Consider the following 17,940-nt stretch of genomic DNA (forward strand, 5'->3'; position numbering starts at 1 on the left):
TCCATGTTTGAAAAAAATTACTTTTTAAAAAAAGATTTATTTATTTTATGCGTATAGGTCTTTTGTCTTTATATGCCTGGTACCATGGATCCCCTGGAACTGGAGTTACAGTTGTAAGCTGCCATGTGGGTGCTGGGAATTGAACCTGGGCCCTCTAGAGGAACATCCATTGCTCCTAACTCTGGAGTAATTTCTCAAGCCCCAGAAATTACTTTTATAAATGTAATTTTCCCTCTTTAAAAAACCATTAAAATATTGTAACTGACAGTCTAAATCTGCCACCTACTTGTTCTCATTTGTCATTGTTGAGAAACTACTCAATATTAAGAGAATTGTTTAAGGATGAATTTACCAAAAAGGGAGCAAGAGAATCATGCCTTGTTTATGATATGTGCAAATAGAACATATATAATATAGATAGGTAAATGAACAAGTTTCCACCAAACAATGATTATCTATAGAAACTTGCCTAGCTCTATTGTATATTAGAAATGAAAACCAACACATCTACATACACATCATCAGTGCTAACTTGATTTTTCCATGTCATGTGACCATAGCAATAGAGTCCGTCTTACCATCACGTTCTTGTGGGTAACCAGGAGCTGTGATAATAGCTTATATTGTTTTTGAAATCTGAGAGACTGCTCTGACCATTAATTCAAGGAGAGGTGTTCTACACCCAGTACTGTGATTTTTATTTGGTAAACTATGGCTTCTTGGATGAACATAATCCACATGTAAGGTAACCCCAATGAAACTCTTTTACATGAATATATGCATATATATTTAAGAAGCTTATAAGACAGTAGGCTTCTATATGCTTTCATATGTTTTCTATATGGTTTCAAACATCCATAATGCTAGTTATCTTTTCCCTGAATCCCTCTTCTTTCCATCCTTAACAACTCAATCCCCCCCCCCCCCCATGCGCGTAGAAATTATTTAATTTTAACTCAGGGTCTCCACCCTGTCTTTAACCTTTTAGTTCTTGTATAACACATACATAAAACCTTTATATTTACAAAAAGCCTTAAACAGCATGAGAGTTAGGCAGATACCTACCCTTTATGGTATTAGAATCTACTTTCCTATTGATAACCATAAGTTATTTCTTTTTTTTTTTTGAACATATGAAGCTGTTTAATTAGGTTAATAATTTAGAAGGCCAGTTTGTGAGGATACATCCTGCTTGTCAGGGAAAACTGAAATCGCAGGTAGCCCTGGAGCTGAGGAACAGCTTTAATCTTTGGCAAAATCTGCGAGTCCACAGCTTTCTGATCAGCCTTTCGCTGCTCTGTAATCTAGTATTTCTTACTATGTTTTATCTGGGCTGCTCTTAAGCCCAATTGGTCAGCCCTACGGTCATGGTATTATGGCTCACCTAACCCTTGGCGGCTTCTCTTCCTCCTCCTGCACCTTCTTCCTCAGCATCATTCTCCTCCGACCCCAAGCCTGAGAAACCTAAGCCCCACCTTTTGGCCAAGATATTGGCTGTTGGCATCTTTATTTACCAATCAGAAATAACTTGGGAGAAGGGGCACAGGTCTACATGCAGATTCCAGGTCTTGGGGGTCGGCACTTAGCATTACAGTAGACAGCAAGGCCAAACCTCAACACCCCTCAACCACACTATTCTCTTCCCTGCCTTTGCATCACGACTTGTCAAAGTGTTGCGGACTTTTCCCTGTTCAATCACATTAGGGCAACAAGAGGCCTGTGATTGGACAGGGAAAAGGGAGGCAGAGCTAAGAGTGATGGAGACAAAGAGTGCCTCAGGGGAGAAGGAGGAGGAGAATGGAGACGGATGTGAACTAGTGTGGCTGGAATCAGCCACAGTTATGATATCATAAGATTAGAATAATTGGATAAAGCTTTTATCATTATCAATTGGCTCTGAAATTATTGTATTGGCATCTTGTAAATTGCGATTGTATTGATACTTAAATTTGATTGGTTAACTATAAGCTTTAAGAGTTTTAATTCTACCGGTTAATTGGGTGTTGTGATGGCTGACTGTGGGGTGTGTGAGGCATTGTGTGGTAGCAGAGGAACTGGGAGGGGGTGGTTGCTGGAGGGTTGGTAGGATGAGAGACAGCCGAAAGCACCCGTTGGGATCCCTGTGGCCCCAGTGAGGCCGGAGAGTTGGCGGGTTGAGAGAAGCAGGAGAGTTGGCGGATTAGTTTCTAATATTTCTCACAACATCAAAGTACAGAAAATAAGTGTCTGCGGAGTGGTCAGCTGCAAACTGGCTGTGCATATCCCACCTTCCCCACAGGATTCAGGTGCCATTGCAGAAAAGCAGGTGGAAAGATTTTTAAGAGCCAGAGATTGGGGAAGAGCAGAGTGAAGAAGTGTCATTGGACATGACATGACCTCTGAACTCATGCACTCCCAGCAGATGTGGCTGCCTATGTAAGACCTACACAGGAGAAAACCAGTTGGCACTCTAGCATGGGAAGGAATTCATGAGCCCTCATCATTAACTGAGAACTGAGGACAGTGACAGGACAAGGCACTGCAGAGGGTCCTCCATCTTGTATTCTTGCTGAGGCCACCTCAGGTTTAACCAGAATCTGATCTCCTTCATAGAGAATCCCATGGGAAATTACTCAACTCTATTCTAAGAACCAAAGGTCAGGATGTCCTAGCTAACTTATCTTAGCTTCTGTTAAAATCACTTGTTTCAAACTGCTTACTTCAGCAAAGCCCCCTGCAGCTATCTGCCTAGTGAGATGCCAGGATGTGGTTCCTGCCTTTAAAAACCCTGGTGGTTCTGGACTGGAAGGGAGGCACATCCAAGTCCTGAAACACTTGGGTGTCATCCCAGACAGTTGGAATAAAAATTTTCAATTGGCTAAAGACTATGTCTGAGTGGTCATCTCTGGTGAGCTCCTCATAATACATGGATGGTTTCTCCTGGGCGTGAGAGTCTGTTTCCTTTAAGGATGTGACTCTTGGCAAGTCGTTACACTCTAGTGCATTATCCCAGACCCAGAGGTATATAGAGGTGACGGGGAGTGGGTCTAGGAGGAGTTCGGGGAAGAAGACAGGTGTGGATACAATCAAAGTACATTGTATGAAATTCTCAAGGAATTAATAAAAATATTTTAAAAAGCAGCCTGCCTTACTGCAGCAAAATAGAACCAGAGGATATCTTAGGTGAAATGAATTGAACACAAAAAAGACTGTCTTCTCTCACATGAGGAAGATTTTCAAACTAGAAATGAACTTAGAATTCTGAGTGCTAGAGGTTGGGTGGACAAGAGGAGGCTGGATTCGACCAGTATGCACTGTATGCTTGTGTTGAAATACTACATAGATCCTGTTAATATACACCAATAAAAGGAAGTAGAAAACACATATGACAAATCCAGACTCAAAATAAGGCCCTGGGATAACTGACCAGATTGCCAGGACTGCACATTTTGACCAAAGATGAATATTCTGTAGGCATTCTGGACGCATCCTGGAAATGGTACGTCTGACAGCTTTAAATAGAGCAGAAAGCAGAACTCCTGGATTCATCCCAGCCGGTAAGGAAAGGCAGATGATCAGTACAAATATTTTAGCAAGTTACAGAGACAGCAAGGAAGGAAAAGGTCAGACTGAAAAGATTGCTTTGTCAGATGAAACATGTGTTCAGGGGGAGTCACAGATGAGGTATTGCTGGTCTAACGGGAGCTATAACCCAGACGACTTTAGCCCAACTTGCCACACAGATGGCAAGCAAGGGGGAAATAAGGCAGTTAAGAGGAAACTGAGGTAGTTTAAGGAGAATGATAATACCCAGGAAATGAGGAAAACTGTCCATCAGATAGATCATGGAGATGCGCTTCAGAAGCACATTTGTACAGTGTGTGCTGCTCACAGCTCTTGCCTCCTACAGGAGCATCCCCTGGAAGAACCTATGCTAGGAAAAGTCTCCAGGAGTTTGCAGATGGAGGTGTACAGGGAGGTGGATCTGGCCTTGCTGTTTTTTTTTTTTTTCATTCTAAGAAAGAAACTGATATAAAAGGCTTTAATATTATTAAGAACTGCCTAGTTAAATTACAGAATGTTGTTAACATGAACATTACAAAGTAATTAAAGTCATATTGATTTATAGTCACTGAACTTTGCATAACATTTTCATACACACTTTTAATGAAAAATACAGTTTTTAAAGTACTGTGTAGGAAATAATTTTGTTAAATAATCTTGTTAAAATATTAGTGCACAGATACGTACTTATGGTTTAAAAAATTCTGAAAAGTTGTACTAAAAAATGTTCGTAGTAATTATAACTAATTGGCCAGATTACTGGTCTATGAAAATATATCTGTTTATCTTGGTATTTTGTTCTTTTTTTTATTAAGGAATGTTATTACGCTAATAATATAAATTGATCTAATATTTGGAGGGGAGATTGGGGATATTGACAAGTGATTTTTTTCTTTTTAACCTTCCATTCTCAGAGTCCTCACACTTACTGGTCCTCCGCTCCTGAAGGTGCTGAGCGCACTATGAATCAGAGGACCTCCCCTGTCCCAGTCCTTTCTCCTGGGAATCCGGAATTGGGGCACTGACAGGCAGGGCAGGATGATGAATGGTTGAACTGAGAGGTCATGTGGAGCAGGGCCTGGAATTGGCACCATGATAACTCAAAGCCCTCCTGCTACTGAAGTCTGGAGAGTAGAGGCTCAGAGCATGCTGGGAAGGGAGGAGGGGGTGGGGTGCGCAAAGGCGAATTCTCAGGAGCAGAATGGCTAAGGGAGACTGAGGAGGACTGAGGGACAGAAGGCACAGCCTCTTTACTGCACACCTTCAACTCCTCCTCCCAGCCTTATTTCATTTGCAGCTTTTAGAACGTCTATAAAATTGAACTTTATTTTCACAGCAGATTGAAGTGTTTCTGTTTGCAGAGAGCTTTCTCAGTGACTGGTATACACCCAGAAAGAATCTGTAGGGTGGGGCTGCAGGAATGGACTGCGTGAATACTGCCAGGAGCTCCCCACTGCCCTCAGCCTCCAGGTTGTCCAGTATTTTCTTAGTCTCGTCCTGTGGTGACTAGAAACTACCTTAGATTAGGTAATTTATGAATAATAAAAATGTATTTCTTACAGTTCTGGAGGCTGGGAAGTAAAAAAAGTCATGGTGCAGATGATAAGGTACCCAATGCAAGGAAAATGAAACAGAAAGGAAGACAAACTTGATCTCAATAGGCTGAGATTGCTTTATTGGAACTGTGAGGGGCCCTAAACTTTCCTTGGGATGAAAGTTGAGCCCATTTAGAGGGACTGGGGGGCATGTTTACACACACACACACACACACACACACACACACACACACAGAGCTATAACAGGGAGTTATAACTATTCTGTTGTGGTTTAAATAGAAGCAGCATTGTTTTGATGCCCTGGCACGTTGTTTCTGCTGGTGGAGTAGACTGGGCAGCCTGGAGCCAAGCAATTCTTTATGGTTAGAGGCTATTGCCCAATACAGCCTGGCTCAATACCTCATGACCTGAGTCTGTTACCCAATGCTGGGAAGAGTTTCTATAATACTCTCAAGATGGCACTTGTTGTTGCATATCTTCACATGGTAGAAAGCAGAAGGGAAAGGGATACATTTTCTTCCAAAACTCCTTCTATGTGGACACTAAGGCCATCTGTGATAGTGGAGTCCTCATGGCCCAACTGCTTCCTGTTACTCTTATCCTGGAGATTAAGTATCAGTGTGAATTTTGGGGAGACAGAAACACTCAAGCCAGAACAGAAGACACACTGGACACAGAGAACTGTGGATGGAAATTCCCATTTAGGAACTGGTAGAACAAAATGAGAGAAAGGAAATGTTTCTCCAAAGCAAATGAAACTCCTGACTCATACCTACCTTCAACTGTAGTTTTGTGGATTTCTGTAAAGACGCTTCAAGGTGAGGAATTTTACAATGCAGCTCTCCAACTCAGTATTCTGAGTTCTGTTGTGCAGAACTTTGCCTAATGTGCTTGACAACCTTGGCGGAAAAGGGACTATGTAAATGCATCATCAATGTAATACTATAAATTGAATTAGTGTCCATTCTGTTCTGCTGGGTTCCTCTCTAGAGCGGACTCTCTGCGGTGACTCTTGTTAGCTCTCTCCTTACAGAGAACTGGCTGTTCTGCTCTTGCCTTTGTCACGCGGCCCATTTGGTAGTTTCTATTCCTTCTTCATTTTCAAGTCGAGCAACCTATCATGTTCTGATTTGAAGTTTAGAGTGATGACATTTGCATTTAGCTCCCCTTGGTCTTCTGGGAGGGAACTGTAAGTGTATTTTGAGGACCAAAGATACCAGACTGCCTACTTGATTACTGACAAGGTCACATAGTGGCTCAACAAATTAGGATACTAACATTTGCAAAACATATGAATCTCAAGAAGAATGAAGACCAAAGTGTGGACACTTTGCCCCTTCTTAGAATTGGGAACAAAACACCCATGGAAGGAGTTACAGAGACAAAGTTTGGAGCTGAGACAAAAGGATGGACCATCTAGAGACTGCCATATCCAGGGATCCATTCCATAATCAGCCTCTAAACGCTGACACCATTGTATACACTAGCAAGATTGTGCTAATAGGACCCAGACATAGCTGTCTCTAGTGAGACTATGCCGGGGCCTAGAAAACGCATAAGTGGATGCTCACAGTCAGCTATTGGATGGATCACAGGGCCCCCAATGGAGGAGCTAGAGAAAATACCCAAGGATCTAAAGGGATCTGCAACCCTATAGGTGGAACAACATTATGAACTAACCAGTACCCCAGAGCTCTTGACTCTAGCTGCATATGTATCAAAAGATGGCCTAGTTGGCCATCACTGGAAAGAGAGGCCCATTGGACACACAAACTTTATATGCCCCAGTACAGGGGAACGCCAGGGCCAAAAAGTGGGAGTGGGTGGGTAGGGGAGTGGGGGGGGGCAGGGTATGGGGGACTTTTGGGATAGCATTGGAAATGTAAATGAGGAAAATACCTAATTTAAAAAAATGAAATTAAAAAAAAAAACAAATTAGGATACTAACATTTTTTCCCTAATAAGCTCCTAGTTGCCTTTTAACACCATAAATACATCTGGGCTATAATTCAGAAAAATATAAATTTCCTGAATTATGGCATTAGTATCTATAATATCAGCGAAAGATTTAGCATGTTTGATTAATCTCCTAGTGTCTTTACTCTATTACAAAGTTAGTGTAGCTTTTCTCCCTCCCAGGTGACTTGGCTATCTTCTATAGTTACCATCTATGTTGCTGGCCCCTGACATTTCTTTTATGTCCAATCAAGTTTTGAAGTTTTTTCTCTGTAAAACTCGAACCTTTTCTGAATTTTAAGTGTTTATGTGATTTATTTCTAGTCAATTCCAGTTTCCTGAGTCTAGCTTGAAGCACTTGCTAAGATATACAGATCAAACTTCAGAATGCTTTCTTCTAGACGACTGGTACTTCTCTTACCTGCTAAGGAATCACAAGGCAGTTGTTTAGCAAATATGTCTCCATGTTAGCACTAAAGAACGTTGTCCTCAGCATGAATGATTAGACCAGATCTGAACATCTGGCTGAAGACAATCTATAAGCTAGGAGGTGATAACTAGCTCAAGCAGAGCAATGGAGATTAAAATGGCATGAATCAGGATTTCTGAGAAGAAACCTAGTGAACAAAGGCAGTGAAACTATCAGGTAGATTGGTTGTGAGGGACAGAGATTGTGAGGAAACAGAAATTATGAGTAAGTCAAAATGAGTGTGCAGAAGGCAAGTGGTACAATTATTCGCAGAAGTAGGAGATGGCCTTCCGCTCGACTCGAGACTCGAGCCCCGGGCTACCTTGCCAGCAGAGTCTTGCCCAACACCCGCAAGGGCCCACACGGGACTCCCCATGGGACCCTAAGACCTCTGGTGAGTGGAACACAGCGCCTGCCTCAATCCAATCGCGCGGAACCTGAGACTGCGGTACATAGGGAAGCAGGCTACCCGGGCCTGATCTGGGGCACAAGTCCCTTCCGCTCGACTCGAGACTCGAGCCCCGGGCTTCCATGCCAGCAGAGTCTTGCCCAACACCCGCAAGGGCCCACACGGGACTCCCCACGGGACCCTGAGACCTCTGGTGAGTGGAACACAGCGCCTGCCCCAATCCAATCGCGCGGAACTTGAGACTGCAGTACATAGGGAAGCAGGCTACCCGGGCCTGATCTGGGGCACAAACCCCTTCCACTCCACTCGAGCCCCGGGCTACCTTGCCAGCTGAGTCGCCTGACACCCGCAAGGGCCCACACAGGATTCCACACGTGATCCTAAGACCTCTAGTGAGTGGAACACAACTTCTGCCAGGAGTCTGGTTCGAACACCAGATATCTGGGTACCTGCCTTGCAAGAAGAGAGCTTGCCTGCAGAGAATACTCTGCCCACTGAAACTAAGGAGAGTGCTACCCTCCAGGTCTGCTCATAGAGGCTAACAGAGTCACCTGAAGAACAAGCTCTTAACAGTGACAACTAAAACAGCTAGCTTCAGAGATTACCAGATGGCGAAAGGCAAACGTAAGAATCCTACTAACAGAAATCAAGACCACTCACCATCATCAGAACGCAGCACTCCCACCCCACCTAGTCCTGGGCACCCCAACACAACCGAAAATCTAGACCCAGATTTAAAAACATTTCTCATGATGATGATGGAGGACATCAAGAAGGACTTTCATAAGTCACTTAAAGAATTACAGGAGAGCACTGCTAAAGAGTTACAGGCCCTTAAAGAAAAGCAGGAAAACACAGCCAAACAGGTAGAAATCATTAAAGAAAAACAGGAAAACACATCCAAACAGGTGATGGAAATGAACAAAACCATACTAGAACTAAAAGGGGAAGTAGACACAATAAAGAAAACCCAAAGAAAGGCAACGCTGGAGATAGAAACCCTAGGAAAGAGATCTGGAACCATAGATGCGAGCATCAGCAACAGAATACAAGAAATGGAAGAGAGAATCTCAGGTGCAGAAGATTACATAGAGAACATCGAAACAACAGTCAAAGAAAATACAAAATGCAAAAGGATCCTAACTCAAAACATCCAGGTAATCCAGGACACAATGAGAAGACCAAACCTACGGATAATAGGAATTGATGAGAATGAAGATTTTCAACTTAAAGGGCCAGCTAATATCTTCAACAAAATAATAGAAGAAAACTTCCCAAACATAAAAAAAGAGATGCCCATGATCATACAAGAAGCCTACAGAACTCCAAATAGACTGGACCAGAAAAGAAATTCCTCCCGACACATAATAATCAGAACAACAAATGCACTAAATAAAGAGAGAATATTAAAAGCAGTAAGGGAGAAAGGTCAAGTAACATATAAAGGAAGGCCTATCAGAATTACACCAGACTTTTCACCAGAGACTGTGAAAGCCAGAAGAGCCTGGACAGATGTTATACAGACACTAAGAGAACACAAATGCCAGCCCAGGCTACTATACCTGGCCAAACTCTCAATTACCATAGATGGAGAAACCAAAGTATTCCACGACAAAACCAAATTCACACAATATCTTTCCACGAATCCAGCCCTTCAAAGGATAAAAACAGAAAAGAAGCAATACAAGGATGGAAATCACGCCCTAGAACAACTAAGAAAGTAATCATTCAACAAACCAAAAAGAAGACAGCCACAAGAACAGAATGCCAACTCTAACAACAAAAATAAAAGGAAGCAACAATTACTTTTCCTTAATATCTCTTAATATCAATGGACTCAATTCCCCAATAAAAAGACATAGACTAACAGACTGGCTACACAAACAGGACCCAACATTCTGCTGCTTACAGGAAACCCATCTCAGGGAAAAAGACAGACACTACCTCAGAGTGAAAGGCTGGAAAACAATTTTCCAAGCAAATGGACTGAAGAAACAAGCTGGAGTAGCCATTTTAATATCGGATAAAATCGACTTCCAACCCAAAGTTATCAAAAAAGACAAGGAGGGACACTTCATACTCATCAAAGGTAAAATCCTCCAAGAGGAACTCTCAATTCTGAATATCTACGCACCAAATGCAAGGGCAGCCACATTCATTAGAGACACTTTAGTAAAGCTCAAAGCATACATTGCACCTCACACAATAATAGTGGGAGACTTCAACACACCACTTTCTTCAAAGGACAGATCGTGGAAACAGAAACTAAACAGGGACACAGTGAAACTAACAGAAGTTATGAAACAAATGGACCTGACAGATATCTACAGAACATTTTATCCTAAAACAAAAGGATATACCTTCTTCTCAGCACCTCACGGGACCTTCTCCAAAATTGACCATATAATTGGTCACAAAACAGGCCTCAATAGATACAAAAATATTGAAATTGTCCCATGTATCCTATCAGACCACCATGGCCTAAGACTGATCTTCAATAACAACATAAATAATGGAAAGCCAACATTCACGTGGAAACTGAATAACACTCTTCTCAATGATACCTTGGTCAAGGAAGGAATAAAGAAAGAAATTAAAGACTTTTTAGAGTTTAATGAAAATGAAGCCACAACGTACCCAAACCTATGGGACACAATGAAAGCATTTCTAAGAGGGAAACTCATAGCTCTGAGTGCCTCCAAGAAGAAACGGGAGACAGCACATACTAGCAGCTTGACAACACATCTAAAAGCCCTAGAAAAAAAGGAAGCAAATTCACCCAAGAGGAGTAGACGGCAGGAAATAATCAAACTCAGGGGTGAAATCAACCAAGTGGAAACAAGAAGAACTATTCAAAGAATTAACCAAACGAGGAGTTGGTTCTTTGAGAAAATCAACAAGATAGATAAACCCTTAGCTAGACTCACTAAAGGGCACAGGGACAAAATCCTAATTAACAAAATCAGAAATGGAAAGGGAGACATAACAACAGATCCTGAAGAAATCCAAAACACCATCAGATCCTTCTACAAAAGGCTATACTCAACAAAACTGGAAAACCTGGATGAAATGGACAAATTTCTGGACAGATACCAGGTACCAAAGTTGAATCAGGATCAAGTTGACCATCTAAAAGTCCCATATCACCTAAAGAAATAGAAGCAGTTATTAATAGTCTCCCAACCAAAAAAAGCCCAGGACCAGATGGGTTTAGTGCAGAGTTCTATCAGACCTTCAAAGAAGATCTAATTCCAATTCTGCACAAACTATTTCACAAAATAGAAGTAGAAGGTACTCTACCCAACTCATTTTATGAAGCCACTATTACTCTGATACCTAAACCACAGAAAGATCCAACAAAGATAGAGAACTTCAGACCAATTTCTCTTATGAATATCGATGCAAAAATCCTCAATAAAATTCTCGCTAACCGAATCCAAGAACACATTAAAGCAATCATCCATCCTGACCAAGTAGGTTTTATTCCAGGGATGCAGGGATGGTTTAATATACGAAAATCCATCAATGTAATCCATTATATAAACAAAGACAAAAACCACATGATCATCTCGTTAGATGCAGAAAAAGCATTTGACAAGATCCAACACCCATTCATGATAAAAGTTTTGGAAAGATCAGGAATTCAAGGCCCATACCTAAACATGATAAAAGCAATCTACAGCAAACCAGTAGCCAACATCAAAGTAAATGGAGAGAAGCTGGAAGCAATCCCACTAAAATCAGGGACTAGACAAGGCTGCCCACTTTCTCCCTACCTTTTCAACATAGTACTTGAAGTATTAGCCAGAGCAATTCGACAACAAAAGGAGATCAAGGGGATACAAATTGGAAAAGAGGAAGTCAAAATATCACTTTTTGCAGATGATATGATAGTATATATAAGTGACCCTAAAAATTCTACCAGAGAACTCCTAAACCTGATAAACAGCTTCGGTGAAGTAGCTGGATATAAAATAAACTCAAACAAGTCAATGGCCTTTCTCTATACAAAGAATAAACAGGCTGAGAAAGAAATTAGGGAAACAACACCCTTCTCAATAGTCACAAATAATATAAAATATCTCGGCGTGACTCTAACTAAGGAAGTGAAAGATCTGTATGATAAAAATTTCAAATCTCTGAAGAAAGAAATTAAGGAAGATCTCAGAAGATGGAAAGATCTCCCATGCTCATGGATTGGCAGGATCAACATTGTAAAAATGGCTATCTTGCCAAAAGCAATCTACAGATTCAATGCAATCCCCATCAAAATTCCAACTCAATTCTTCAACGAATTGGAATGAGCAATTTGCAAATTTGTCTGGAATAACAAAAAACCTAGGATAGCAAAAAGTCTTCTCAAGGATAAAAGAACTTCTGGCGGAATCACCATGCCAGACCTAAAGCTTTACTACAGAGCAATTGTGATAAAAACTGCATGGTACTGGTATAGAGACAGACAAGTAGACCATTGGAATAGAATTGAAGACCCAGAAATGAACCCACACACCTATGGTTACTTGATCTTCGACAAGGGAGCTAAAACCATCCAGTGGAAGAAAGACAGCATTTTCAACAATTGGTGCTGGCACAACTGGTTGTTATCGTGTAGAAGAATGCGAATCGATCCATACTTATCTCCTTGTACTAAGGTCAAATCTAAGTGGATCAAGGAACTTCACATAAAACCAGAGACACTGAAACTTATAGAGGAGAAAGTGGGGAAAAGCCTTGAAGATATGGGCACAGGGGAAAAATTCCTGAACAGAACAGCAATGGCTTGTGCTGTAAGATCGAGAATTGACAAATGGGACCTAATGAAACTCCAAAGTTTCTGCAAGGCAAAAGACACCGTCAATAAGACAAAAAGACCACCAACAGATTGGGAAAGGATCTTTACCTATCCTAAATCAGATAGGGGACTAATATCCAACATATATAAAGAACTCAAGAAGGTGGACTTCAGAAAATCAAATAACCCCATTAAAAAATGGGGCTCAGAACTGAACAAAGAATTCTCACCTGAGGAATACCGAATGGCAGAGAAGCACTTGAAAAAATGTTCAACATCCTTAATCATCAGGGAAATGCAAATCAAAACAACCCTGAGATTCCACCTCACACCAGTCAGAATGGCTAAGATCAAAAATTCAGGTGACAGCAAATGCTGGCGTGGATGTGGAGAAAGAGGAACACTCCTCCATTGTTGGTGGGAGTGCAGGCTTGTACAACCACTCTGGAAATCAGTCTGGCGGTTCCTCAGAAAACTGGACATAGTACTACCGGAGGATCCAGCAATACCTCTCCTGGGCATATATCCAGAAGATGCCCCAACAGGTAAGAAGGACACATGCTCCACTATGTTCATAGCAGCCTTATTTATAATAGCCAGAAGCTGGAAAGAACCTAGATGCCCCTCAACAGAGGAATGGATACAGAAAATGTGGTACATCTACACAATGGAGTACTACTCAGCTATTAAAAAGAATGAATTTATGAAGTTCCTAGCCAAATGGATGGACCTGGAGGGCATCATCCTGAGTGAGGTAACACATTCACAAAGAAACTCACACAATATGTATTCACTGATAAGTGGATATTAGCCCCAAACTTAGGATACCCAAGATATAAGATATAATTTGTTAAACACATGAAACTCAAGAAGAATGAAGACTGAAGTGTGGACACTATGCCCCTCCTTAGATTTGGGAACAAAACACCCATGGAAGGAGTTACAGAGCCAAAGTTTGGAGCTGAGATGAAAGGATGGACCATGTAGAGACTGCCATATCCAGGGATCCACCCCATAATCAGCATCCAAACGCTGACACCATTGCATACACTAGCAAGATTTTATTGAAAGGACCCAGATGTAGCTGTCTCTTGTGAGACTATGCCGGGGCCTAGCAAACACAGAAGTGGATGCTCACAGTCAGCTAATGGATGGATCATAGGGCTCCCAATGGAGGAGCTAGAGAAAGTAGCCAAGGAGCTAAAGGGATCTGCAACCCTATAGGTGGAACAACATTATGAACTAACCAGTACCCCGGAGCTCTTGACTCTAGCTGCATATATATCAAAAGATGGCCTAGTCGGCCATCACTGGAAAGAGAGGCCCATTGGACTTGCAAACTTTATATGCCCCAGTACAGGGGAACACCAGGGCCAAAAAGGGGGAGTGGGTGGGCAGGGGAGTGGGGGTGGGTGGATATGGGGGACTTTTGGTATAGCATTGGAAATGTAAATGAGTTAAATACCTAATAAAAAATGGAAAAAAAAAAAAAGAAGTAGGAGATGTAGAAGGTGAGACAATGTGATTTGTGATTCCAGAAGAGTTCTGTGGACCTCTGGGGAGGAGCGAATGACAAGATGATGGACCTAGAGAACTGCTTTGGAATCCAAGCTTCACACCAGTTCCTGAGCAATGCCACTTCATAGAAGGCTCAAGACTTCAGGTATTTCCAAGTTCTGTAGATATTTCTTCATGTCTATCTTTAAATTATACATCTTATCTTTTAAATTGATGTAAAAGAACTTAAATAGAATGCCTGCTTTGTGTCCACTTAAGTTAGCAAAAGTTGTGAGATGCAAATGACTTAGCTCTGCCTACTCAGCTTTGTTGGTTTATACACCACAGGGAAGTTCTAAAAACTGTCTCATAGAAGTTTTGCCTTCACCTTCAGCATTCAGAGTTGTTTAATAAAACAGCTAATTAATGCAACAAAGGCTATATTAAAGGTAAATGTATCCCATGTGCAAAACATTTCTCTTATCAACTCCTTGCCTCTTCCACTGAGCTCTCCCTTTAACTGGTTTCACACAAAGTTTGTGATTCTGTTTGATGTCATCTGTTGCATGTAGCTTTAGCTCCCCCCCCCCACTAAGCTCTGGGTGTACTGTGCTACCACCCCTGCTCAGAGAATATTGGATCAACAGATAAAAAACACAGACACACACAGTAGCTCAATTTCAACTTGCCTTCTTGGCTCAATTGCTGGTCACTACTAATCTACCTTGGCTAGCATGCCCTTCCTAGTACTCCCAGCTCAGCACCCTAAATCTGCACCCAACTCCAGTTGCTTAGCCACCTTAACTCCCAGCTCAACACCCCCAACCTCCTGCCTGAAGAAGCAACCTATGTTCACTTTGACCAAGATCTGACATGGCTGGCTTGCTTTTCTCCCTCTGAAGCAGGGTGAAAACTACATCCTCCTCTCCTTATGTCTGCTAGCTTGCTTGTGGGGACCCAGAAGTCCCATCTATTCCTTCCACCCAGCAATTAGCCCATGGCATCTTTACTGATAGATCAAGAACCACCTGGGGAACAGGACCTTGGCATCAGTACCACCCCTACATCACCAAGGTTAGGACTGTGGTCTCCTATTAGCCTTCTCTTCTCAGGAGTCACTAGTATTTATAATAAGCAGAGGTAATGTTCTATGACATTTACATATACTAATTCACTTCGTCTTCACAACAGACTATCTAAACAAATCATCCTTGTTTTGTAGGGGACACTAAAGCTTGAGACATCATATTGTTGACATGCAGCTATTAAGTTTTATTTGAATTGAAATCTGCTTGATATTAGAGCTGTAGACCTAATAGGGACAATTCTCTCTGATATCCTTCATCTCTGTGGCCAACTTTTCCATGTCTTCTTATGGTTGTTACTGAGGCAAGCTCCAAATGACTGTTTACCTGGACCCTTCTTCATTTGTGTTTTCAGCATCCCTGTCAACAGATGTCTAATAAACATCCTTGTGGGATGAAGATTTGTGAAGATTAGTGTGAATAGTACTTTACTTTGATGCTATACAATCCTGTTTGTGATGTCTGTTTCTTCAAAAATATTCAGTCTAGACTAGATTTCCTCTGTAGGTGGACTTGAATCTCTGAATACCATTTCTTCCAAGGGAGTGATCCACTTTCCTTATTTGCCAATGTACAGTTCTGTTCTTGCCCTCCAGAAAGCAAAATTCTGCAAGCAGTGGGGCAGTGAGAGCACTGCAGGGATAGCTATCCCCTTCATAGGCCACTCCCTTGGCTGACAGGTGGTGGCCACATCTGTTGTTCAGTGGGCATGACTTTCTGCTTATCCATATTCTGTGGCATCTAGCTGCCCTGTCCCAGCTCCATGGCTGTCCATGATGCTATACTAAAATTTGTGGTGCATTTGAGGGCCTCCATAATTAAAAAAGGATACCATTTCTTCAAGAAATCCTGATCCTCATATTACTTTGATTTCTTGCTGGAGAGCACAGATTCCCTTTTTCAAGACCCTAATATATATTTATTATGTGACCAGAGGTAAAAGGGCTAATCTTAAATTATAATTTTCTTTATGATGATATCACATCATCCCGTAGCATCCTAAGAGTGCCTCATCACCTCAGAAAGCTCTGGGAGCTCCTATATACCTTGAGCAGTGTCTGCTGGGGGAAACAGCCTCATTGCATGGCTGACTGGCACTTTGAGTTGGCTTCTCAGGAGCTGCTCTATCTTGTCTTTGTTGAATAGATCCATGTAATACAAAAAATGTCAGCTACATTTTCCCAAGCCTTCCTTGCAGCTAGTGCAGACATGACAAGTGACTCAGTATTGACTCGTGTAATGCTAAGGGATGGCTGCTAAGGGCTTTGGAGACAGCCCTCTCTAAAGCATTGCTGTTTTCATTTTGGGGTGTGATTTTTTTTTCTGAAAATGGCCTGTGAAATTGCTGCAGCCTTTTGAGCTTACAAGAGGAAGAAGCAATGTCATGGTATGCATGCTAAAACACAAAAAGGAAAATCACCTGAATATAAGTGCCATCTTAAAAACCTTGAAAACATCCTGCCTTGAATCCTTATACAGCAGTAATAGATATACATCATGTATAGATAAACATAATGTATGTATAATAATATCATGTATACATTATGTATAAAATGATAGCAAAAACATTAGTACTAATAGTATCTCCATACACTCCTACAGAGCCTGTTGTAAGTCAGATATTTATTTATTATGCAAGATTATGAATTCTTGAGTTGGTTAAACCGTATCTTATTGGTAGCTGCAAACATTCTAACTAAAACAGTCTGGTCCTTGGTCTTTCTCAGGGTTCTATAGCAGCCCCTTGGGGAGCACTGTCTAAATCACTCTCTCCACTGCAGATTTCATGCTCAGTGTTCCTTTCCTACCATACCCATAGACATATCAGATCTTTTTCTTTCATTACTACTGAGTGCTTCACGTATTCTATTGGTAGTTATGACTAATATCAGTTAACACATTACCAGCTACAGTTTTATTTTTAGTATATGAATCTTATAATAACCATTACCTAAAGCTGAAAAGTGCTCCAGATGGGAAAGAAGTTGAGTCTTCGGAAGCCAAGCAGTCAGTTTTCTGTGCTTTTATTTTCTAGCTCCGCTCGATAACTCATAGCTTTAAGAGAGAGGAGGAACCACGGGGGAGCTGTAAGTGTACTGAAGAGCCTTTCTGTGTTAGAGTTGGTTACAACAAGGATAACCTCATGATAGATAGGTGAGCCCTAGGGCAAGTTGCTACCCTTGTCTGTGAGTTCTCAATAGCATTTCCTTCTCAACTTCCACAGTTCCAATAAGATAAACTCCTTACTGAATAAAATGTGCATTTCTGTCTTTTAAAAACTTTTTATTTGATTTTTAAAGGATCTATTTATGTATTTATCTAGATATGGGTAGTTTTCTGCAAGTACATCTACACACAAGTAGACAGATGACATCAGAGTTTTGTGAGCTACCATGTTGGTTCTAGGAATCGAACTCAGGACGTTTGAAAGAGCAATGAGTGCTTTTTAACTACTGAGCCATCTCTCCAGCCCACTCTTCTGCTTTCTATCTTGTATGAACAGAGTGGTTGGTAAAAGATGTTAATTTTCTCTGTGCTTTGAAAGGTTCAGGAATGTGTGTGTGTGTGTGTGTGTGTGTGTGTGTGTGTGTGTGTGTGTGTGTGTGTTTGTGTGTATGTGTGTGTATGGATAT

General features: G+C 41.4%; 1 long non-coding RNA gene across 1 annotated transcript in view; it reads left to right on the forward strand.

Moving 5' to 3' along the window:
• The first annotated feature begins 3,369 nt into the window (after positions 1–3,369).
• Positions 3,370–17,940, forward strand: part of Gm33251 (predicted gene, 33251) — an 83,795-nt gene continuing 69,224 nt past the window's right edge. Inside the window, exons 1-2 of the long non-coding RNA NR_155348.1 lie at positions 3,370–3,536; positions 14,264–14,388. This is a non-coding gene — a long non-coding RNA (predicted gene, 33251). The remainder of the gene's footprint in view (positions 3,537–14,263; positions 14,389–17,940) is intronic.

Source organism: Mus musculus, chromosome 15 (assembly GCF_000001635.26).
Source record: "Mus musculus strain C57BL/6J chromosome 15, GRCm38.p6 C57BL/6J".
NCBI lineage: Eukaryota > Metazoa > Chordata > Mammalia > Rodentia > Muridae > Mus > Mus musculus.